We start from the raw sequence: 27,010 nt of genomic DNA, 5'->3' as shown, positions 1-27,010 counted from the left end.
CTGCTGGTCACCCATCTGTGTATCAACCAAACAAAAAGGAGGGATATGTTGGAGCCATTGAAGCTGAACACTCATACAGGGCTGTGATGTGGCACAGGCATGATTGAACTGAGAATGAAGAGATGCCTCAGGGTGCACGATAGGCCACAGCTGAGGCAACCTAGACACTTTCTGTGGGATATTTCTCTGCAGTTAGCATCATCTGTTGCTCTGAGGGGGTCTTGAACCTCTCCCAAGATCCTGATCAGGTTTCCTCCGTTATCCACTCAACTCGTGCCAGCATGAGTTGGCCAGCTGGCTAGCAGAATGATGAACTCTGCCAAGGATCTCTCTCATCCTACAACCCTGAAGAACATGCTGTGTTTCTCATTTCTTAGAGCCTTTTTGGTACACCATTTTGGTGTCTTGGTTTCTAGGAAAAGACCCAAACATGAAACATAAAATGGATCTGTTTTAAAGACTCAGCACTGAAATATGGTATTGTTGGATGATGACAGGACCAGGTATCAAACATGTTTAAGACAATTTAAGTATACAGATGCTGTTCTATTCCATTGTATTTTTTTGATTCACCAATGCCAAATCCTCTTACATGACACAACTTTCCTCAAGACATTTCCACCCAATCAATGACCTATATATGAATTCTTTTCTGTAGGAAACATACATAAATATGCAGGTTTTATGATATGTCTCCACTAAGTCATGCTGATGACAAAATTAACAATCCTGAGCCATTCCAGGCCTGAGAGGAAAAATAGAAAGCTAATCTGTCCTTCCTGTGAGCTGGTGGAAGTCATTTGGGGAATAGTAGGGGAAACTAGCCAATGTGTCCATGTTGTGATTCTGTGGAAGCTATTCTAGTTCTCAGAAGAAAAGCAAGAAAATAACTTACACTTCCTGTGAGCTAACCACTGCATTGCCTGGGAGAGGAGCACCACAATCACATCCTCCCACCACCAATCATCTGATTTTCTTAGAGGACATGCTGAGTTAACAGCAATGGAGGTATAAAAACATCTTAATCCTTGTATTACTTGATTGAGTTTGTAGCCTAAGGCTAGTATTCTTAAGCATGAATTTAAATTGGGAAATAATGGTAAAAGAAGTTGCAAAAACTTCATAAGTATATGGAAATTAAATAAAACACTCTTAAACAAACCAATGGGTGACAGGTGAAATAAAGGAAGAAACTTGAAAATACCTACAACTTAACAAGAATATAGATGCAAAATCTGTACCTTATGGGATTCAATGAAAGCAGTCCAAATAGGGAAATTTATAGTAGTCAAATCTCACATCAGGAAATAGAAAGAACACAAACAAATAATGAAATGTTGCATCTCAATCTTCCAGAAGAAGAATGGCAAGACAAACATAAATCCCATACAAGGGAGGAAATTATAAGACCAGGCAAGAAATTCATGCAAAGAAAACAATTCAAAGAATTAATGAATCAAAGAGGGGGTTCACTGAAAGAATAAAAAAATTCATAAACCCTCAGACAACCATATCATAAAAGAAAAAATAAAGACTGAAAACCATGCATTGATGAATCAGAAGAATAAAATAACTACAGATCCTGTGAAAATTCAGAAGAGCATCAATATCTACTTGAAAAGCTTATACTTTCATAGGTTAGAAAATATAGAAATGCACTGATTCCTTGATACATATGAAATGCCAAATTGATTCAAGAAGATAAAAAATTCTAGAAAACACAGTATCAGTTAATGAGAATGAAGATCTAATTAAAAATGTATCAGCTGCTGGGCATGGTGGTGCACTGCTGTAATCCCAGAACTTGGGAGGCTGAGGTACAAGGATTGTTGTGAGTTTGAGTCTACAAAGTGAGCTCAAGGCCAGCCTGACCTGATTAATGAGAGCCTGTCTCATGAGCACATTAAAAAAAGAAAAACAATGTCAACAGAAAAGCAAATGACCAACATAAAAAAGTCTAGTTCCTGATGGATTTACTGCTGAATTCTACAATAAATGTAGAAAAAAATTTAAGGCCATTGCTGTTTAATGATTTTGAAACAGAAGCTCTTCTCCGTAACTCATTCCTCAAGGAAAGTATTACCATGATACTAACACCAGAGAAAGACACAACCCGAAAAAGAAAACTATAGGACAGTTTTCCTAATGAACATAGATACAAACATCCTTAATAAGATACTAGCAAAGTGAATGTAGCAAACCATCAAGAAGATTTTAAAACCTGAACAACTTGGATTCATCCCAGGAAGGCAGGGATGTTTCAGCACATGCAAATCAAATAATTTAAATGTCATATCAACTCAGGCAAAAACAAAAGTCACATGGTGATCATCTCAATAAATGCACAATAAGCTTTTGATAAAGTCAAGCACTGATTTGTGATAAAAACCCTACACTAAATAACAACAGATGACCTTTATCTCAAGCTGATAAAATAAAAAAATGACGGGGTTGAGGATTTAACTCAGTGAAATAAGCACCTGCCTTGCAATTGTGTGGTCATGAGTAGGATCACCAGTACCAATAAAAAGAAAAAACAACAACAAAAAAATCAGACAATGACAATGAAAATCCAGCATCATACTAAATGGAGAATAACTGAAAACTTTCATTCTACAGTTATGAAAAGGACATGGATGACTACTATGACCACTCCTATTCAATATAGCTCTGGAAACATTAGGCAGAACAATTAGACAAAAGAGAGAAATAAGAATAAGTATATAATAGAAATTAGTTAAATTATCATTATTTAAAGATGATATGATATTGTAAATAGAAGATGCCAAAAACTCCACCAAAACTGTCCTAGAATTAATAACCAATTTCAATAATGTAGCTGGAGACAAAGTTGACAATCAAAAATCAATAGCACTTCTGTATACAATCAACAAACTCACCAAGAGAGAAGTTACACAAACCAGACCCTTTGCAATAGCCTCCAAGAAAATGAAATACTTGGAAAGAACCTAACAAAGAAAGTAAAGGACTTACATATGGAAATTTATAGTGCATTGGAAAAGAATATTGAAGAGATTATCAGAAAATAGAAAAATATCCCTTGCCCATTCTGTGCATTGTGTTTTCACTCTATTAGTAATTTCTTTTGATGTACAAATATTTTTAATAAGCTGGGGTCCCAGTGGTTGATTCTTTAAAATGTGTATTTTGTTCACGAAGTCCATTAGTGTTTCTGTTTTAATAGTTAGATCTTTCATCTACTTTGACTTATATTTATTTCATGGTGATAGATGTGTCCAGTTTAAGTCTTTAGTATGAGGAAAGTCATTTTCTTCAGCACAATTTATGGACGAGGCTATTTGTCTTCCACTCAACTTATTTGGCTCCTTTGTCAAAGACAAGGTAGCAGAATGTATTTGTAGCTCTATTTGCCTTTTCTAGTCTTTTTGGATGATTCTCAGGTCTGTTTTCTGCCAGAACAATGCTGATTTTCTGATAGTAGCTTTCTAGTATTATAGCAAGTCAGGAATTGTGATGCTTCCAGACTTGCCTTTGTTGCCCAGCAATTACTCTAGATTGCCCAGCAATCTAGAGCATTTCTGTTTCCAAATGAATTTCAGAAACGTTTTCTCTACATTTGTGAGCTATCCTAATGGTATTTTGGTGGGCAATGCATTACTTCTATATGACAGTTTGCAACAAGATTTTTTGAGTTTTCTCCATAACATTGAAAGTAGTTTTACTGGCCTCTTATACTCACCAGATGAAACCTAATATGTATGATCCTAAGAGTTTCAAACTGTTGAGTTCTTCTTCCCAAGGATATCAACAATAATATGATATTTTTTCTGTTTGTTTCAGGCAGGATTTCCCTATGCAGTTCAGGCTGACTGTGGACTCATTTCTTAGTCCAGTAAATTCAAACTGATTGTCCTACTTCACCCTCTTAAGTCCTGGGATTACAGGTGTGCACTTAACACTTGAAAGAATTACTGGTGTTTTTTGAAACATGAAGAAACAGTCATGAGATACACATGCATTCATTAACTGCTATTCCCTTTAAGGAAAAGGGTTTAATTTAACACATAATATCATTGGAGTGTAGGGAATCACAAGATGTGTATGTGCTGGTGATGCCAGAACAGACTACCAGCAGAAACAGGAGATGTCACAGGTAGGAATATGAATCAAATGTGAGCATTAGTATTAAGAACTCAGAGAGTATTGTATTTAATGATGATGAGGAAAAGACCAGTGGAAAGCAATGAGAGACCTGGTGGGCTTAGCTTGTCCTGACTATAGATCATTCTTTATTATAAGAATGAATATCAGGGGCTGGGGATTTAGCTCAGCGGCATAAGCACCTGCCTTGCAAGCAGGCGGTCGTGAGTTCGATCCCTGGTACCGATAAAAATGAAAAAGACAAAAAAAAAAAAAAAAAGAATGAATATCACAAATTTTGAAATATTCAAACTATGTGTACTTTGTACCCTTGAAAATATCGAGGCTTGGCACTGTAGCTCAGCTGTTTTGTAGCTTGGCACAACAGATGCCATCTTGTACCCTGCATTTATCTAGTGCTTTGTATTTAACCCAGGAAAATTAAAAATCACTCATGATATAAGTTCCATGAGAAAAGCAAAAGGAGCTGTACCCAAAGAAAAAAAGTAACCTGCTAAAAAAAGAAGCAGGATACAGGTGTCAAATAAAAATTCATTTAAGATTCTAGCTAGATTGTTTCCAAACAGGATGTCTTTTGTGATTCTCTTTTTTAAACATGATTAACTTTCCAGTTCAGGGCCACTTGTTTTGATTCTGAAATGGGGAGGGTGGTCTGTATATAAGTGGTTCAGCTATTTAAATTCCAAATTTGGATGCTTGAATTCATATATTGTTGTTCACAAACTCACCTCAAGATACAGAAAGATTTACTGACACAAGCAAACATCAGGATTAAATGTCAGTGCCCCTGAAATGAAAAAAATAGTGAAAAGGAGGGAAGAAAATGACAAACACCATGTGTTATGATGCCCCATCTTTTCCACAGCATTAAAGAGGCAGAAACAGGAGAATGGTCATGTATGCAAGACAATCTAAACTACATGGTGAGTGAAAGGCCAGCCAGAACTACAAGGTGAGACTATGTATTTAAAAACAAAAATAAAAATGAAAAGTGTAAAAACAAGGGAGAGAGAAAGACTATTAAAGGAAAACAAAAACAATAGAGCTGAATGAAAGCTGACCTAAATTGGCAATTATGTAAAGATGTTGCAGAGGAAAGCTGGCCATGTAGTAGCATCTGGGCAGCAGTGACAAATACAGAGCTAGAAATGGTGCCTATAGTGCTACAGCACAACAGTGACCTCCTTCCACCAATAAATCTGCAATTTGCTAGAATGAAGAGGTCCAAAACTCATGGAAATCTTAAACTCACAGCAAGCAAGTAGCTTCACACAAAGGCTTTGGAACATGGCCTTTAGCAGATATTTCATGTTCAAATTGAAACAGGACAAATATAATCCTGCCCTGTTTGTTGTGAAATGCACCAAGTTGATTGACTCACAACACTGAGGAATGAAGTCACAAAACAAAAGAAGTTCAGAAAGTTTTCTGGGAAAAAAGAGAGAAGAATAGCCCTGGATTTTCAGGAATGTTCTTCAGTGTTTAAGACGCAGGCCTATTGTCAGGTGTCATTGTACAAGAAAGTCACAATGCGGGTACATTGTGGGTCTCAAACTACAACCAACCTATAAACTTGTGGCTTAACTAGTATTATTCAACCCTCGAAGAAGTCACCCAGAAAAAGTATGTTTGAAGATCCAAGGGATTTTGTGGAAACAATAGTCCAGTGGTTCTGGTCATTGAGTGTTACTGATGCCTCTTTGGACTTCCTGGAGGAGGTGGTGGTAACTGTAGTACATTTCAAGCTGTTGTTTTTCTCTTCAGGAGCATGTAGACCTGGTCACTGCATCTTCACCTTCTGGCTTTCTTCAGGTCTGCCTCTAGCAGGGATTGTTGTGTTTAGGTTTTTACACTGACTCCTTTGAGTTTCCATTTCCTCTCTGACTGTATATCAATTCCTCTCTACTTTGACCTCCTCTAGTAAAATAGCAATACTATTTGAATGGATAAAGTAATGTTTAAACGTTTAATGAAATATTATTTAATGGGTGCCTGGGATTTAGCTCAGCCAGCAGAAGCACCTGCCTGAGAAGTGCTAGGTTGTGAGTTTGATACCTGGTACCTAAAAAACGTGTTTTAAACTGCAATGAAAGAAAATAATTTCATTGAAGATGTAGATTAACAAGATTTATAATTAAATATGTCAATGGCAAATTAAGCTTTGATAATAATCATATTTAGAATCCAAAGATGTTAGGCTGCATATTGAGCTCAGTGGTCAAAGCACCTGCCTGGCAAGCACAAGGTCAGGAGTTCAATCCCTGGTACCAAAGAAAAATCTACAGTTGTCAACCCTGTAGTGCTATGAGCACAACTATTGAAATTGATAGTTGTTCATTAAAAAGCTCAATGTTTCTTTTGTTGTCTATGAAGTACCTACAAATAACAATGGTAACAGTGAATAATACACTGTGCACTATACCATTGCTACTTGCTAGGAGCTGCTCTTATTTTTCCCCATATAGTTGAAAGATGAAAATGACTGGTGATGATAGAGAAACTGTGATAATAATTTTTTTCAATTTTTTTGGATATTTCACTACATACACTAAGTACATTGTATTTGCTACAATTATGTTAAGTGAAATAAATAAATAATTCTTAATGTTACAGGCAGCTGTGTTAGAAATATAGGCAGTCAGATAGCTATATAATGGAATGAAACTCCTGAGCTACTATGTCTGGTAGGTGTTTGTGTTCTATAAAATAGAAGAATGAATTTTAGGAGGTAAAGAGCAGAATATACTACTGAGAGAAAAAAGTGAAAGGTTTTTGCTCTAGATAGGATATTACCACCGTGGGAAGCAGGCCAGGGGTCATTTACCCTGAGGTCACTTACCTCTCCCTTAGGCAACTTACCTGTGGCAGGAAAAGAGTCCCAATCAGCTACTGGCACATCAGCAATGACAGCTTTAAGCATCACCACAGTCAAAAAGTATATATAAGCCCCCTCACCATGTATCCAGTAGAAAAAGGCAGACCTCTAGTGGTCATGTGATCCACCTTCTTAGAATAAAGGCCATTTTTACTTTATATTCTCTCATTTACCACAGTGAAAACCCTATCAGAAAGCTTCTGTCTGAGAAAGCAGGAAGGGTCATAAGTGGGTTGTCAAGGACTCTGTATCTTCTAAGGACTTTATAGAATAAAATCATGGGGTGAGATGGGCTTAAGGTGGGGGAAATTGGGAACTCACAAAGCAGATGGGCATAACTTTGGACAGAGCTATGTTTAGCCAATATAATTAATAGTTCAGGCAAAATTATTTACACTGCAGACAAATGGGGAAGCGAGGTCATAGAAATCAGGCATTTTATAGAGCAGTAATTCTCCTCGATGGGATTGGCGGGATGACTCCTGACTTCAGCAGGGTGACAGGGAACAATTTAGAAAATCAACTTTTAGAACATGGATGCATTTGCTTGGTATTTTCTCTTGAGACCTGTCCCATAACAGGAGGTATCTGTCTTCACATAGCTGTAAGGTATGTGGGCTTCTGAGCTGGCTACATCTAGGACCTGATCCTGTCTCCCTGGCTATATATTTCTAACTAACTCTGCTTCCTATAACAACAAGGATTGCCCCTCAAAGGAGCTAGAAAATAAATTCAGATTGCTTGCAGGATTGGAAGAGACAATCACCTCCTGCTGTGGGCCAAATCTCAAAACAAAAGGTAAATTAAATAAAACCAAGTGCTAAGGAGTAACAGTCCAAATAGTTCTCTGATCACCCTGAGGAACTCAAGAGCCCCCATCCCAACCCTCTAAAAGAAGAGTCTCTGCTCTTAAATCTGCCCACTTACTATGACTTGCTCTCGCATTTGCTCCCAATTTAATCAATTTTACTTGAGCAATTAACCTTATTGGTTGACCACATTTCTATCCCACCTTATGCTTAACTTTCAGATTCCCATTTTTCCCTCCCCTGGACCCATTTAACCCCATGATTTAACTCTATACAGGTTTCTCAAAAAGACAGAGTCTTTAGCAACCCACTCAGAACTTTCCTGTCTCTCAGACAGAAGCTTTCCTTCTCCCAATAAATATATTCCACTCTTAAACTCCATCATTCCTAAAATTCATTCTTCAATTTTAGAGAACACAAACTCATACCGGATATATAGTAGGTAAGGAATTTCATTCCCCTATACTATTAACATGAGCCAAATTAACATGACTATACTTTTATAATGTCTGAAATTTGTTCCTTTTCCTGCAGTTTCAAGTGATTAATAGAATTCCCAGTGATTATAGTCCTGGCAATATCTAAAATTGTATACAACAATCATTATAAGTGTAAAATAATTGCTTTGATTGTATTATTTAGCAAGACATAGACTTTGCCATGGCACTAGTTTATATCTTACAAAAGAGAAGGTTCACCTATAATTGTTCAGAAAAATTTCTACATTATTGGCTGATTGAACAATTTTTAATTAGATAAACTGTATTTTTTCAGTTTCTCGAAGGCTTCTATTATATTATTGAAAGCTGTCTGTAGGCCTCTTGGACCTTGGCTATATATATTTTGATGAATAATTCTGTTTTGAAACTTGTATGAAGATGTATTTTTATCTTAGGATTAAATTCACTGCATTGACACTGATAGAGTGAAGCAAAAGCCCACTGCATTAATTTCCATTGGATACTCATGGCATTGAGCATGTGAATTACTGAGGAGGTAGATTAGCTTCATACATAGACAAGAATCAGTACTGTTAGGATTTTGTGGCCCAATAGAGAAGCCCAATGATAGGATTATTTCCAAAAGATGAAAATATTTCCAAAAGATGAGAAATATAAAACAAAAAGAGGCCTTCATTCTGAGAACATGAAGAGAGATGTCTGGCACCCCCCCCACTGCTGGAGTCCAGTGATCTCTCTGGCGGATACGTGGGATGGAGGTGTGTAAGTAGCCTCGGTTTTGGGTGGAACCTAAGGAGGGCATTAGGGATGCACAGGTAGCCCACTGTTCATAGATTTGGCACCATAGGTAAATTTCCAGGTGCGGGAAGATGGCATCACAGGTAAATTCCTAGGGGTGGGGGAGATAGGGTCTTCCTGCTTCTGATTGAGGCTTTCCCAGCTACAGAGTCCTGTCTGGGCCAAAACCCTTTCACAGAATATAAGAAAAAGTAGCAGTGTCCTTTCTATTTAAAGAATGTGGAGAGGAGCCTAAAGCCACCAATGGTTTGCCTTTTTTTCTGATGGATTATGGGATTATAGGGTATATCTGAAATTTGGTGGTGCTGGCACTGACATTGAAATCATGTAAGGAGCTGATTGGAATTTTCTTTTGGCCCCTGGGAAAGGAATGAGGAAGTTGTATTCAGGGAAAAACGAGGAAGTAGCCATATGGGTAAGCATCCCTGATTTGACCTTTCACCCTGATGAACTACCACCATGATGTCCTGTAATTTATTCTAGGGCAAAACTCTTTAAAGTACACCCTTCAGTTTAAATTAAGAAATGAAAATAAAGAATTTTTGCTATGTGTCTTCTCCCATGGTTAGTGGTAAACAATTCATAAGGAAAATTTCTAGTCATTTCCTTAATGCACTGTAGATAGCATAAACAAAACTACAGATCAATTCACTTTCAGAAAACAGAAGCAGAACTAAAAGGCAAGGATAAAGCCTTTCAATGCAAATGTTCCTTAAGAGATGAGATCAACATTTAAGAATACAATCATTTACAGATTTCTCTGACTTCAAGAAAGAGAAAAATTTACACTGTTATTGTTATAGGGTAATGAAACTCAAGGTCTACTATGTCTGGTATGAGTTTGTGTTCTCTGAAGTCAAAAAATGAATTTTAGAAAAAACAGAAGTCCAGATAATATAATTATTGGAAGAAAGAAAGCTGTGTGAGAGAGAGCAAATGTGTCCTGACTGGGTGGGCAAAGACTATTTTCCAAGGACTTTAAGTGAAATCATGTGGTGAGATGGTTTGAGGGGTGGGAAAATTGGGAACTCACAATGCAGATGGGCAAATGATGGGACAGAGCTATGGTAGCCAATAAGATAAATAGTTCAGGTAAAGTTGATTAAATTGAGAACAAAAGGGGAAAGGAGTCACATAGGAAGCAGGCATTGTTAGGCAGCAGTGAATCTTCCCTTAGGGGTTTGGGAGGGTGACTACTGAGGTCATCAGGATGATAGGAACTATTTAAAATATCAGTCTTTATAAGGATACATTTCTTTGAATGGTGACTCCTGACTTCCTCATCGTGCTAGGGAACTATTTAGAATATCAGTCCTTAGCATATGGATGAATTTGTTGATATTCTGTCTTGAGGCTTAGCCCATAGCAGGAGTTGTCCATCTTCTCCATAGTTGCAAGGTATCTGGGTTTCTGGATGGGCTCCTCAGAGGACCCAGCCCTATCTCATTGCTAATCATAATTAACTAACTCAGCTCCACATAGCAGTACTTTTAGGAAAATTGAATACAGATGTCTTGTGCTCTGGGTGAATGATCCGGGATGACAGTGTGCAACGTATATACCAGTGTTGCCCCACAATTCATATGTTTTGAAATTTAGTTTTAGTTTATTTTTTCTTTTTATCCTTGAAATGAAATGGATTTGGAAATGAAAAGCCTGAGGTAAGGCACTTTGGTACACATATTCCTCTGTGTAGTTGAGATCAACACTGTTGAAGACAACCAGCTTCAGAAGTCTCTGATTACTTTCTATCATTTGGGATCCTCTCTTGCAGGAAGGAGTTCCTTTCCCTGTTTATTTTGGACTCAGAAAGAAGACAGTTGAGCAGCAGTCAATCAGTGATGAAGAGGCGGGCTATATGAAATGTCCAATCAGGTGAGCAGTGGCAGGAGGTCTCTTGGGTCTTTTCTGGTGTGTAGACATTGTTTACCTGTTTGGAATACAAAACTGGGAGCAGAATGCTTGCTGGATCTCATTTCCTGGTTTTGAAGTCCTGTGGCCTGATCAGCAAAGAATCTGGGAGACCCTCTAACCACAGAATGGTGAGGCTTTGGATTGGAGCCCATAAAAAGGGCAGAATTGGGAAAAAACAGTTACAAGTGGTTAGAAGCAGTTCTGGTGTGTGTAGACTCAGGTATTTAGTTAGTGTCAGCTCTTCAGCTCTTCTAGCATTGGCCTTGGGTCATCCACTTTCCCTTTTTCTCCTGCTGGGAACAAGGATGATTCTGTGTCCCCAGAACCCTGAATTAACTATGATAGCATCAGAATGGATTATCATCTTTGAAATTTTCTACTGTCCTGGCATCTCCATTATAAGGAGCAGAGGAAGGAGCTTGGGAAGGCCCTGACTCTGATGCATTTTGTAGCTGGAGCAGCAGTACTTAGCTTGGTCTCTGCTCTCATTCCAGGGATCAGCAATCTTGATGTTCTAAAGTTTATTAATGTATGTAATGCAAGGCCTCATATCGCAATGGCACTCCTTAAACCTGTACTTTTTTGTATTTATAGGGATTGCCTAAATGTATGCTATGTTCTCACATTTCCAACCTCATGACAGGTGTTGGCAAAATCAAGAGAATTCAGAGATGTGTAGTGATGTGCTTCAGTGGAGGAAGGCTTTCCAAACACCTGGTGAACTCCTGTGCAAAGAATTTCTGAACACACTTCATGTGACACATGTGCTCATAGACTATGTTTGTGAGAACAGCCATAGAGGTTTGAATTTTGAGGAAAAAAAAAGCAGATATAAAAGTGTCATCAAGGGCAGGGTAAAGGGTGCTTGCTAAGGACAAATTCTAGAAAGGGCTGCCTGTTAAATTCTCACTGAAAAATGCCTAAATGTAGTCATTTGCATGAACATATAAATACATGATATCCTTCTGAATGGAAAGGAATATGGGTGTTATCTCTGAATTAAGAGCTAATTTAATAGCTTGGTTGATCATATACATTGTTTAAATATGGAAATGCTCTGTAATGGACTTTACTAATTCCTATAAAGGACATGCCCTAAATTGAAGTTGTGCAGGGATATCAATAGTTTAGGCATGAAGGGTTTTCTGCTTAGGATGGATCACAGGAGCATGAAAAGGATGTGGAGGTGACCGGCAGGACACAGTGTGCAAATAACAGGACATACAACAGAGAGGGTCTTCCCTAAAAGTCAGGTAGTTCTTAGGGTAAGCATGCAGTTAAAGTTGAATTAATGTATCTTCCTTGAGGTGAATAACACCAGCTCTGCTAACAATCGGTATTCCAAATCCCTGTCAACCCATGAATTCTGTGTTCTTCACTTGAGATCTAGTTTTGATTATCTCAAATTATGACCCAGTATCATGAAGGTGAAATTTCAATTTTTTTTTTGTGCCAAGGATGGAACTCATGATCTCAAGCTTGCAAGTTAGGTTTTCATGCTGCTAGTTAAATACCCAGCTCTGAAAGTGTTTTCTGTATATTATGGATGATATCAACGTTTTTCCTCAGAAAATGTTGAATATTGTGGAATTTTTCTATATTGTATGGCTAAATTTTTTAAAGCAAACCAAAAGTGTCTTTTCAAGTTTCAAATTGTCTGTGGGGTGTCTCAGTCAGGGTTTCTCTATTTCAGACAGCTCTGTAACTTAGGCTAGCCCCAAACTCAAGGAAGTTCTCCTGCATCAGCCTCCCAAGATAGATTTCTTCTATCTGAGTGGAAAGTAATCACTTGTTGACACTGAGGTATAATTTGAAGCTTGCACTTGGTTTCATTGTTGATATGTTTTTTACATACAGCAGTTTTCCATTAACATTTGAGTTATTATTTATGTATCATATTTGATGTTATTTATGTTTTGTTCTGTGAAACCAAATTGAAATCTCAAAATGCTGCTTAAGTATATTAAGAACAAAGGACTTAGTGGCCTAATTGAGATTTGAAGAGATATCATTGGTAGTACATCAGAGTGATTGATGAGATATTTGTCTGCCTCTGTGCTTTATGGATGCTGGGCCTATTGGTTCTCACTATAAGCTCTGCATTACAGACAGTGCACAGGGACTCTTGCAGTGACTCAGCACAAGAATCAGTGCTCCTATTTGGCTGTTACATTAGCTGTGAGTTGCAATATAGTATCAAATTTGCTGTCTCAAAAAATGTGTATATACAAAAAATTAATCCCCAAGATATGGAATTAAGATTTCAAGAAATCAGTCTCCATTCAGCTGTTTTGTTTGGTTTTATTTGTTTAGTTTAGTTTTGTTTTATTGAGACATGTTTTCTCTATGTATGTCAGCTAGATTTGAACCCCTTATGGAGTGCAGAATTGCCCTAACATCAAAGCAGCATTCCTGTGTCAGCCTCTTGAGTGCTGGGATTATAGATATGTGTGTTTTTACCCTAGAAAATATTGAGGCTTGTAACTTAGCTCCTGTTGTAGCTTGTCATAATAGATGCCATCTTGAGCTTTGTGTTTAACTAGTGCCCTGTATTTTACCCTGAAAAATGGAAAATCACTCAGGGTAGAAGTCCCAGGAGAAAAGCAAAATGAGCTATACCCAAAGAAAAAAATTGACCTGCTCAACAGAAGAAGCAGAATACAGTTGTCATCCAAAAATTATTATAAGATTCTAGCTAAATGATTTCCAACAGGATCTTTTTGTGATTCTGTCTTTTAAAACATCTGTAACTTTCCAGTTCAAAGCCTCTTGTTTAGATCTTGAAATGGGTGTGGGGGTTCTGTGTACAAGTAGTCCTGAGACCATCTAATGAAATTTGACATTTCTCAAATGGGTTGCTTGGATTCCTGTATTGTTGTTCACAAACTCAACGCAAGCTTCAGAAACCTTTACTGACACAAGCAAACACCAGGATTAAATGACAGTGCCACTGAAATGAAAGAATAGTAGTTTAAAGGAGAGGAGAAAAAGACAAATGCCATGTGCTATAATGCCCACCTCTTTTCTCCAGCAATGAAGAGGCTGAAACAGGAGAATGGCCATGTATTCAAAGACAGCCTAACCTACATAGTGAGTGCAAGGCTAGCCAGGACTCCAAAGTGAGACTATGTCTTTAAAGCAAAAAACTAAAATGAAAATAATAAACAACCAAGGTGATAGAAAGACTATTTAAAAAAAATCAATAATAGAGCTGAGTGAAAGTTGACTTATGCAAAATGGGAATTATTGAATGATGATTCAGAAGAAGGAAGGCCATGTAGTGGCATGCAGGAGGAAGTGACAACCACAGATTTAGGAATGACAACTATAGTGCTACAGCACAACAGTGACCTCCTTGCTCCAATACATTTGCAGTTCACTAAATGGAGGACTTATAAAAGCTCATGGAAATGTTAAGCTCAAGGCAAACAAGCAGATTGAAATCCAGGCTTTGGAACATGGCCTTTAACAGACATTTCATATTTAGATTGAAATAAGAGAAATATAATCCTGCCCTGTTTGATGTCAAATGCACCAAATTTAATGGCTCACAACTTTGAGAAGTGAAGAAGTTACAAACCAAAAGAGATCAAAAATTTTCTTAGAAAAAAAGAGAGAAGAATATCCCTGGATTTTCAGGAATGGTCTTCAGTGTTTTGGCCACAGACCTATTGTCAGGGGTCATTTATACAGGAAAGTCACAATGTGGGTACAGTGTGTGTCTCAGATTACTATCAACCTATAAGCTTATAGCTGCTTAACTAATATTATTCATCAGGGAAACAAATCAGCCAGAAAAGTTATGTGGAAAGAGCCAAGGCATTTTGTGGGAACGAGAGTGAAGTTGTTCTGGTCGTTGAGTATGGTAATTGATGCCTATCTGAACTTCCTGGAGGAGGTTGTGGTAACTGTAGTACATTTCAAGCTATTGTTTTTCTCTGCAGGAGTATGTAGACCTGGTCACTGCATCTTCATCTTCATTTCTGGCTTTCTTTACCTGTGCCTGTAGCAGTGATTGTTGTATTTAGTTTTTTGCATTGACTCTTTGAGGTTCCAGTTCCTCTCTGATTGTATATCAATTTCTCTCTGCATTGACATCCTGTGCTAAAAGTAGTATTTGAGTGAATTAACTGATGTTTATACATTTAAAAATATTCATTAATACAGGCCAGGGATTTAGCTCAGCAGGCAGAAATGCCTGCCTGGAAAGTGCTAGGTTGTAACTTTGATCCTTGGTACCTAAAAAAAATGTAATTTAAACTGCAAGGAAAGAAAATAATTTCATTCGTGAAAATGTAGGTTTACAAAATTTATAATTAAATATGTCAATTGCAAATTAAACATTGTTAATAGTCATATTTAGTATCTAAAGTTGTTTGGGCTGGGGATTGAGCTCAGTGATACAAGGAGCTGCCTGGAGAGCACAAGGTCATGAGTTCAATCCCTCATACAAAAAAAATTCACAGTTATCAATGATGCAGTGCTGTGAGCACATTTATTGAAACTTATGCTTGTTAATTAAGAGGCTCAATGTTTCTTTTTTGGTCTGTGAAATACCTGCAGATAACATGGCAATTACAGTGAATGATGTACTGTCCCCTATAGGATTGCTATTTTCTGAGTTGTTTTTAGTTTTTGTTTTCCCACATATTTGAAAGTTGAAAATGTTGGCTGATGCTAGCTAGAAAAACTGTGATAAAAATTTTTTCAATTTAATGATATATTTCCCTATATCCATTAAGAACATTTATTTGCTACAATTACTCAAAGTCAAATTGATAAACAATTCTTAAAGTTACAGACAGCTGAGTTAGTTAGAAATACAGGCAAACATACCGTGATAAAGTGGAATGTAATTTCTGAGCTTCTATGTCTGGTATGAGTTTGTATTCTCTAAAGTGCAAGAATGAATTTTAGGAACAACAGAGTTGAAGAGCAGAATATATTTATTGAGAGAGAGAAAGTGAAAGTATTTTGCTCTAAATAGGACATTTTGGGAGAGAGAGGTGGAACCAGCGGACTTTTACCTGGAAGTCACTTTCCTTTTCCCTATTCAACTGACCTGTGGCCAGAAAAGAATCTCAATCAGCTACTTGCATATCAGCAATGCCACCTTTAAGCACCACCCAAGTCAAAAACTATATGTATGCCACCCACACACTTCCAAAAGAAAAAGCCAGACTCCCAGTGGTCATGGGGTTCTCTCCATATTCTTAGAATAAAGGCCATTTTGACTTTATATTCTCTTCTTTACTACACCAAAAATCCTATCAGAAAGCTTCTGTCTGAGAGAAACAGGAGGGATTCTGAGCAGATAGCAAAGGAGTCTGTCTTTTATAGGGACTTTATAGAATAAAATCATGTGGTGAAAATGCTTTAAAGTGGGTTAGATTACTGAGATTACTGAGGAGGTAGCTTAGCACAATAGAGAAGGTGAATGTAAGAATGTAAAAGTGGCCTTTTATTTAAAGAATGTGGAGACAAGCCCACAGCCACGAAGGGCTTGGCTTTTATTTTTTTCTGACTGACTTTGGGGTTATGGGGTATATGTGACTTTTGACTGGATGTGGTGCTAGGAGGGGACATTGATGTCATGCTAGGAGCTAATGGGAATTTTCTTTAGGCCCCTGGGAAAGAAAGAGGATGTTGTAATCAAGGAGAAAAGAGGAAGTGGCCATATGAGTAAGCATCCCTGATTTCACCTTCTTCCACTTTGAACTACCACCATGAGGTCCTGTAATTGTTTGAAGGGCAAAGCTATTTGAAGTACATCCTTTGGTTAGAATGAAGAAATCAAAATAAAACATGTTTGTTATCTGTCTTTCTCCATGGCTGGTGGCTAACCATTCATAAGAAATATTTTGAGTCAATTCCTTAATGCATTGTCGATAACATAACCAAAATTACAGATCAGTTCACTTTCAGAAAAAGAAGAAGCACTTAAAGGCAGGGATCAAGTCCTTCAATGCAAGTATCCCTGGCAAGGTGAGTTCAACATTGTGTAATATAAACTACAACTGATTTCTCTGACTTTCAGAAAGAGAAAAGTTTATACTGATATTGTCATAGCAAAATCAATCTCCAGGTATGCTATGTCTGATATGAGGTTTTTGTTCTGTAAAGTCAAAGTCTGAATTTTAGGAACAACAGAAATTAACAGAAGAATATACTTATTGAGAGAAAGAAAGCTGCCTGAGACCGAGAAGGGGTCCTGAGCAGGTAGCCAAACACTGTCCTTTCTAGGGATCTTTATAGAGTAAAATCATGTGGTGAAATGAGTTTAAGGTGGGGAAAACTAGGAACTCACAATGCAGATGGGCATAAGATGGGACAGAGCTAAGGTAGCCAATAAGATTATAAGTTCAGGTAAAGTTGATTAAATTGGGAACACAGTGGGAAGGGAGTCACATAGAAAGAAGGCATTCTTAGGCAGCTGTGACTTCCCTTATGGGTTTGGGAGGGGGACTACTGAGGTCATCAGGATGACAGGAACTACGTAGAATGTCAGTCTTTAACAGGATACATTCCTTTGAATGGTGACTCCTGACTTCCTCAGAGTGCTAGGGAACTATTTAGAATATCAATCCTTAGGATATGGATGAATTTGCTTATCATTTGTATTCAGACTTGGCCCATAGCATGAGGTGTCAGTAACTCAGGTGCCTATAACAGTACTGTTTGGAAAAATGATTATAGATGTCTTGTGCTCTATGGGAATGATCTGGGGATGTCAATGTGCAATGTATATACCAGTGTTGCCTCCTGATTGACATGTTTTGAAATTTAATTTTAGTTGATGCATTCTTTTTTCCTTGAAATAAAATGGATTTGAAAATTAAAAGCCTGAGGAAAAGCTCTTCAGTACGAACACTCCTCTGTCGAGCTGAGTTCACCACTGTAGAAGAATGGCAGCTCCAGAAGCCTCTGCACTACAGTCTATCATTTGGGATCCTCTCTTGCAGGGAGGGGTTACTTTCCCTGTTTATTCTTGTCTCAGAAGGAGGGCAGTAGAGCAGGAGTCAATCAGTGATGAAGGTGCAGGCTATATGAACTGTCCAATGAGGCGAGGCACTGCTGGCTGTGACTTCTGTCTCTTCTGATGTCTCATCATGATTTACCTGTTCTGAGTATAATACTGGTAGCAAAACGCTTGCAGGATCTCATTTAGTACTTTCAGTGTCCTGTGGCCTCATTAGCAAAGAACCTGAGAGATCCTGGAGCCATGGGATGGTGAGGTTGTGGATGGGAACCCTGAAATAGGGTGGATTGGGTGAAACCAGATACAAGTGTTTAGGAGTATTTTCAGTGTCTGAAGCCTCAGGTATTTAGTTAGCTTTAGCTCCTGAGGTTCTCCAGGATTGGCCATGGGTCATTCACTGTCCCTTTTGCCTCTTGCTGTTGGCAAGGGTGATTTGGGGTCCCAAAAACCCTGGCCCCACCCTGACAGCAGCAGACTGAAGTATCATCTTTGAAATTCACTGCTGGCCTGGTAACTCCACAATCTTAGGCATTGGAAGGACCTTGGGAAGACCCTAACTATGATGCTTTCTGTAGCTTATAGAGCAGTAATGAGCTAGGTCTCTGCTCTCTTTCCTCAGAGTAGCAGATCTGGAATGTCCAAAGTTCAATAATGCCTGTAATGCAGGGCCTCATCGTCACAATGGCTCAACTTAAACTTTGGCTTTTTTGTATTTATAGTGATCTGCTAAATTTATAGTATGTTCTCATATTTCCATCCTCATGACAGGTGGTGGCAAAGGTCCTGAGAATTCAGAGATGTGTAGTAATGTGCTTCAGTAGAGGAAGGCTTCCCAAATACCTGGTGAACTCCTGTGTGTTATACAGAACAGTGCAAAATAATTTCTGAACATACTTAATTATTTATGTGGCACCCTTGCTCACAGACTAGGTTTGTGAGAACAGCCATAGAGTTTTGAAGTCTGAGAAAAATGAAGCAAATATGAAAGTGTTATCAAGGCCAGGGTAAAAATTTGTATAGGACAAATTCCAGAAAGGTCTACCTGTTAAATTCTCATCGAAAATGCTGAAATTTAGGCATTTGCATGGACATTTATACATGATATCCTACTGAATGGAAAGGAATAGGGGTGTCATCTCTGAATTGAGAGCTGATTTAGTAGCTTGGTGGTTCATAGACAGTTTAAATATGGAAATTCTCTTCAATGGACTTTATTAAGTGGTGTAAAGGAGAAACCTTAAATAGAAATTTTGCAGTGATATCAATAGTTAGGCATAAAGGGTTTTCTGCTGAGAATGGATCAGAGAAGTGTGGAAAGAATGTGGAAGTGATTGACAGGATGCAGGAAGCCAATAGCAGGACATACAACAGAGAGGGTCTTCACTGAAAGTCAGGTAGTTCTTAGAGTAAGTATGAAGTAAAGTTGGGTTTTGATTGCTTCCTTGAGGTGGTCAACACCAGCTTTGGCAACAATCAGCATTTCACATCCCTGTCAACCCATGAATTTTGTGTTCCATGCTTGAGATCTAATTTGGATTATCATATTTATGCCCCAGTGTCATGAAGGTAAAATTTGGATTTTTTTTGTTCCAAGGATTGAACTCATGACCTATGCTTTCCAGGTGAGCGGTGATGCCACTGAGCTAAATACCCAACTATGAAAGTATTTTCTTTGTAGTATGGAAGATATCCACATTGTTTGTCAGAAAGTGTTGAATATTGTTGGAATTTTTCTTTATTATATGGCTGTAGTTTTTAAAAACAAACCAAAGCTGTCTTATGCAGTCTCTTTTCAAGTTTCACTTTGTCTGTGGGGTGTCTCAGTCAGGGTTTCTCTATTTTAGACAGCTCTGCGACTTAGGATAACCCCAAATTCAAGGAAGAACTCCTTCACCAGCCTCCCAAGATATACTTCTTATATCTGAATGGACAGTGATCACTGGGTGACAGTGAGCTATAATTTACAGCTTGGTCCTGGTTTCATTGTTTATACATATTTTTAAAATACAGCTGTTTTCCACTAACATTTGTGTTATTATTTATGTACCATATTGGATGTTATTTATGTTTTGTTCTATGAAACCAAATTCATGTTTCAAAATGCTGCTGAAGTATATTAAGAACAAAGTATTCACTGGCCTAAATGAGATTTGAGGAGACATTATCTATAGTCTATCAAAGTGATTGATGAGATTTTTTTTTCTTTTTTTTAATTTTGAAACTGGTAAAATACAACAGAACAAGGCACAATAAGGCAAACTCAGATCATACTGTGAAATTGGTACACAACTTCACAACAGGTTACTGGGATAACAGTAATAGGTATCACGTATATTTTGTTATCTTTATAATAATTGTTCTTCAATCACATATATCAAAATGAGATGAAATACAGAACATTATAGAACTCATCAAAAGAGAACATTGAATAGAGCAATACCATGATTCACAATAGAGCAAAACAGTAATAAATATATTTGCCTTCAAAGAGATAGTAGAAGGAAGTCCCCCTTATTTGTTATTTTCAACTTCCCAGAAGACGCTCAGATTTGTGATTCCCATTTGCTAACAGCGGTGGGGGTGACAGGAGAAGATGGGTAGGGGAAGTGCGATGTTTGATTCTATCCCGTGCATCAGTAGGTTCACTATTGCTTAGTAGGGAGACTGGCTGGTTGTTTGGTTTCACAGCGTCCTAAGTTCCAATATGGCGCAGATCTCAGGAGCTGTTGATGGTTCTTTCCCTGAAAGGGCTGAAGTCTGTCAGACCACCACCACTTATGAGGGAGAGGTGGTGCTTGCTTGGATTCACAGTGTCCTAAATTCCAGCATGGCATAGATCTCAGGAGCTGCTGCTGGTTCATGCCCTGGATGGGCTGCCGTCTGCCACACCGCCACCACTTACTAGGGAAGGGAGGTGCTTGCTTGGCTTCCCAGTTGATTGATGGGATATTTATCTGCTTCTGTGCTTTGTGAATGCTGGTCCTGCAGGCTTCTCACTATGAGGTCTGCTTTAGAGACAGTACACAGGGAACCTTGCAGTGACTCAGCACAAGAATCAGTGCTCCTATTTCACTGTTACATTAGCAGTGAGTTGCAATCTAGCATCAAATTTGCTGTCTTCAAAAATGTGTGTATATACAAAATTAATGACCAAGACATGGATTTAAATTTGAAGAAATCAGTCTTCATTCAGCTATTTTGTTTGGTTTTATGTAAGTTTAGTTTTGTTTTATTGAGACAAGCTTTCTGTATGTATATCAGCTGTATTTGAACACCCTATGAAACCTAGAATTGCCCTGAACTCACCAAAGCCATCCTGTCTCAGCCTTTTGAGATTCAGATTTGTAGGCAAGAATTTAAGATATCTCAAACCTGGGAGCTCAACCTTCCTTTGAGAAATACATGTATGATCCTTTAGGAGGCAGTGACCTTTGAGGATGTGGTTGTGAACTTCAGCAATGAGGAGTGGGGTTTGCTGAGTCCATCCAAAAGAACCTCTACAGAGATGTGATGGGCGAAACCTTTAGGAACTTGGCTGCAATAGGTAAGGATGAAATACTTTTGTCACTCATGCTGTCAGAATATTGTTTGTTGCTCATTAGTGCTGTTTCATTAAAAGAATGTGAAAATATTTTTTAAAATAGCTCAGATCTGGACCCATTATATCACAACTCTACACAAAATCTATTAATTTGTATATATTATTCTAATGAGCACTGGTATTTCTATGTCTACAATTCAGGAGGATTTGTGGATATCCAGGAAGCTAAAAAACAATGCAAGATTTCCTGGAGATACTTAAGGTAATTCGCACTCACAAGGAGAAGGAATGTTCCTGAGTAATCAGTAAGCAGAAGAATGGCAGCCAAAGAAATGAGGCACCATTCAATTTAATGGCAGCAATATTCTCTAAAGATGTATAAGCTAGGGTATGTATAATGAGGGAATTAAATCATGAAAACATATGACATTGTATATAGATGTGTATGAAAGGCATACACTTTGAGTTATGATATTCTGCCTTCAGTTTTTCTACTCATGTATACATGTGAATACCACACATTCATGATCTAAAAATTACTAAGATTGCAATAGAATTTGAAATAAAATGGAGTGCTCATGTTTCTAAGCCATGCTCTAGAGAATCAGCCATTCTGATTAAAATTCTTAGTAATCTGTTGGAATGTTAGTGCACTCTTTCTGAATATCAGTATGCAGTTTTCTCTAGAAATTGATCCCCTCATACTTGTCCTGGATATATTTTTAAAAACTCAAAATCTGCATAAAATTTAGATACATGCTTACTCATATACAATGCAAATGAAGTTATAACAGATCAGGCCTTGAAGAAGCTTAGTGATCTATCACTGGATTTTTGGAGAAGAAAAATATTAATAGACTCTGTGATTGTGCATTCTTGTAAACCCAGCAAACTAGGAATCAGATTTTGCAGAATGGCAAATTCAAGTTCAAACTTCACAGCTTAATGATCAGTGAAAATCTCTAAAAACAGATTTTAAAAAAGCTATAGATGTTATGCTAATACCTGTTGCTCATTCCCAGCATGGAAAAGAAAAAAGTGTGTTATATAATCTCAAAAAATAAATAGTATAATGTCATTTGCCATAAGAAATAGATGGGTCTTTCTCCCAGCAATTCAGTGAAATAGGTCAGCTATAAAACATAAAAGGTCACAGGGTTTCTTTTAGATGAGAAACCAAAATATAAAACTGTGGAATCAAATGAAAGAGAGTTGATAGAGAAAAGTAAGACTGACCATATGGAAAAGGGAACTACAGGTTAAGGACAGAAGGGAGATTGTGATGGGGAAACATATCAGAATGATCTGTATGTGATACACATATGTACCCATGCCCAAAGTGAAGCTAAAGATTCTGCATTTCAAAAGGTACCAACTTTTAAGATTTCCAAATGTGTACCAGTCTTTTGAGAATGGTTGTTTTCAACATATCTTACAAGGCCATTCTGTTGCTTCATGATCAGAATTTCTTTTTTTTTTTTTTTTTTTTTTATTTAAGAGGAAAAAGAGAAAAACACAAAACAAACCAAAGCGGCGTAAGGGTACACGCAATACAGAACTACAAAACAAAACAAAACAAAACAAAAGAAAAAACCATAACAGTAAGAAATTACCTGCTAGTAGATTACACACTATTTTCTTGAAAATAGTTCCTCAAATCACAGTATCAAAGAACACAAGGTGGACATTCAAACAGGGAGACTGCAAATTTCTTAGCAGCCATTAAAAACAGAACGACATTAATGCAGTCATTAAACCAAGAACCATTTCACTGTCAATTTTTCTTTTTTTTTAATTTAATGTAAGTAAAGACTAAACAAAACACAATAAGTAGAAATAATACTAGTTTCAAAGTGAAAATAAACAGTAAGGAATCGCAAGATGATGATTATATATGGTGTTCATAAAAATAGTTAATCAAATACAAAAGTGAAACATATGAAGTGGGGATTCAAACAGCGAGACTGCAAACAGTTTTGTTCAACTCTCCAAAAAAAAAGCTTAGTAATATGGTTATCAATCCTATATGTGATGTTTTTCTTTACAGAAATGACAAGCTAGGGAAGTCCTATGGACATACATCTTGGAATCAGTGTAAAGAAGTATTCCTTTGTACTGCAGAAGGTAATGTGAATGTGAAAGAAGCAGAAACACACCACAATGTTCAGATACAGAAAAAATATTGCAGTGGAGGGAAACCCTATGTATGTCAGCAATGTGGAAAAGGTTTCACCAAATCTGGACATTATAAGCAACATGAAAGAATTCACACTGGAGAGAAACCATATGTATGTAAGCAATGTGGGAAAGCTTTTAAAACACGTGCGTATTGTAAGGTTCATGTAAGATTTCACACTGGAGAGAAACCTTATGCATGTAAGCAATGTGGGAAAGCTTTTACCACACATGGACAGTGTAAGGCACATGAAAGAATTCACACTGGAGTGAAACCGTATGTATGTAACCGATGTGGGAAAGCTTTTAACACACGGGCAGATTGTGAGAAACATTAAAGGGTTCACACTGGAGAGAAACCCTATGTATGTAAGCAATGTGGGAAAGCTTTTAACACACAGGGATATTGCAAGCAACATGAAAGAATTCACACTGGAGAGAAACCCTATGTATGTAAGCAATGTGGGAAAGCTTTTACCACCCATGGACAGTGTAAGGAACATGAAAGAATTCACACTGGAGTGAAACCCTATGTATGTAACCAATGTGGGAAAGCTTTTAATACACGGGCAGATTGTAAGAAACATGAAAGGATTCACACTGGAGAGAAACCCTATGTATGTAAGCAATGTGGGAAAGCTTTTAACACACAGGGATATTGTAAGAAACATGAAAGGATTCACACTGGAGAGAAACCATATGTATGTAAGCAATGTGGGAAAGCTTTTAACACACAGGGATATTGTAAGAAACATGAAAGAATTCACACTGGAGAGAAACCCTATGTATGTAATCAATGTGGGAAAGCTTTTACCCAACATGGACAGTGTAAGCAACATGAAAGAATTCACACTGGAGAGAAACCCTATGTATGTAAGCAATGTGGGAAAGCTTTTACCCAATATGGACAGTGTAAGCAACATGAAAGAATTCATACTGGAGAGAAACCCTATGTATGTAAGCAATGTGGGAAACCTTTTACCACCCATGGACAGTGTAAAGAACATGAAAGAATTCACACTGCAGTGAAACCGTATGTATGTAACTGATGTGGGAAAGCTTTTAACACACGGGCAGATTGTAAGAAACATGAAAGGGTTCACACTGGAGAGAAACCCTATGTATGTAAGCAATGTGGGAAAGCTTTTAACACACAGGGATATTGTAAGCAACATGAAAGAATTCACACTGGAGAGAAACCCTATGTATGTAAACAATGTGGGAAAGCTTTTACCACCCATGGACAGTGTAAGGAACATGAAAGAATTCACACTGGAGTGAAACCTTATGTATGTAACCAATGTGGGAAAGCTTTTAACACACGGGCCTATTGTAAGAAACATGAAAGGATTCACACTGGAGAGAAACCCTATGTATGTAAGCAATGTGGGAAAGCTTTTAACACACGGGGATATTGTAAGAAACATGAAAGAATTCACACTGGAGAGAAACCCTATGTATGTAAGCAATGTGGGAAAGCTTTTACCACCCATGGACAGTGTAAGGAACATGAAAGAATTCACACTGGAGTGAAACCGTATGTATGCAACCAATGTGGGAAAGCTTTTAATACACGGGCAGATTGTAAGAAACATGAAGGGATTCACACTGGAGAGAAACCCTATGTATGTAAGCAATGTGGGAAAGCTTTTAACACAGGGATATTGTAAGAAACATGAAAGAATTCACACTGGAGAGAAACCCTATGTATGTAAGCAATGTGGAAAATGTTTCACCATCTCTGGACATTGTAAGCAACGTGAAAGAATTCACACTGGAGAGAAACCCTATGTATGTAAGCAATGTGGGAAAGCTTTTACCCAACATGGACAGTGTAAGCAACATGAAAGAATTCATACTGGAGAGAAACCCTATGTATGTAAGCAATGTGGGAAAACCTTTACCCAACATGTACATTGTAAGCAACATGAAAGTTCACACTCAAGATAAAACCAGTGTATATAAGTATCATGAGAATTTTTGAGCACACGTACATATTGCATGATGCATGAAATCTTCACACTGGAAAGAAAACTTATATATGTAAGGAATGTGGGAAAGGTTTCAGCAGAAATGCTCATTGTCCAAAACATGAAAAAAATTACATTGTTGAGAAACCCTGTGTATGTGACAAATATGGGAAAGCTTTCATCACATATGGATATTGTAAAATACATCAATGACTTTACCCTGATGAGAAACCCTATGCATATAAAAATGTGGCAAAGCTTTTACTGCATAGTGAAAGAATTCACACTGGGAAGATCCATTGACTATGGAAGCAAGTAGAGACACTTTCAGCAGCCATATTGTAAGTGAAATAAGTGAAAAAACTCACACAAGCAATAAATTCTAAGTGTTATGGGAACCCTCAGCACACATGATCATTGTTACATATCTGAAAGGGCTCACTGCATCCTATGTGGATTAACAATGTGAGAAATATGGCAATCCATGTTTGTTGTTAAATACACAGAAAAAACATCACTCTTCAGACAGTGTAGATCTAAGTTTACTTTAAAAATCCCTAGGAGACCTGAAGAAATAATCAATAAAGAATTTTGATGTCAATATTTCTTCACAATTTTACAGAAATGACAAATCTGAGAATCTCTACTCAAGTGTACATGTTGTATGGTTTTCAGTTAATCACTTGTACCTCTTTAGATTTTTTAAAGTGTCTTTGTGCTTCAACATGGTATCTTGTAATTAAACATGGTAAACTAAAATGGGCTTTTCAATTTCAAGTATGGATAGTGTCTATGTACTTAATATTTTGTCTTTAAATATTTTATATTTTTGCAAACTTTAATGTTGTTTATTTAAAGAGAAAAAAACAGAAAAATGTATAGAAATAATACAGAATTTCAGAAAAATAATAAGAAATCACTAGTTGATTTGTTACATATTGTCATCTTTGAAGTAGTTGTTCAAGTTATAAAATTAAAGCACACAAAGTGATATTCCAATAATGACACTGCGAACAGTTCACCTCTATGATCAAACAAAAACTTATTAATATGCTTATCTGTCTTACACACTTGTATTTTTCTTAAAGAGTGTAAAATTAAACATGACAAAACAGAAGATAACAGTTCATAAGAAAACAAGTTAAGGAAACACAGATTTCAAAGCAAGTCCACTGGAGATGTTCACTGTCTATCTTACTGTCTCCAGTTTTCTTCAAAATAGTTTTTCCCATCTTCACATGCATTAAATATATACGGAACACTATAAATCTAAACAAATAATTATAGAATGATGCAGGCTTTTTGGGTCTTCAAGACCGATTTTGAGGAAGTTGAAAATGACTAC

General features: G+C 37.3%; 1 pseudogene; it reads left to right on the top strand.

The window, feature by feature from the left end:
- The first annotated feature begins 21,235 nt into the window (after positions 1 to 21,235).
- Positions 21,236 to 26,926, top strand: LOC134474666 (zinc finger protein 431-like; annotated as a pseudogene).
- The last annotated feature ends 84 nt before the right edge of the window (positions 26,927 to 27,010 follow it).

This window comes from Cavia porcellus, unplaced genomic scaffold (assembly GCF_034190915.1).
Source record: "Cavia porcellus strain 051 isolate PalLab524CR breed Dunkin Hartley unplaced genomic scaffold, mCavPor4.1 scaffold_34, whole genome shotgun sequence".
Lineage (NCBI taxonomy): Eukaryota > Metazoa > Chordata > Mammalia > Rodentia > Caviidae > Cavia > Cavia porcellus.
The sequence above is the reverse complement of the archived record's forward strand: the minus strand, read 5'-3'. Positions and strand labels throughout refer to the sequence as shown.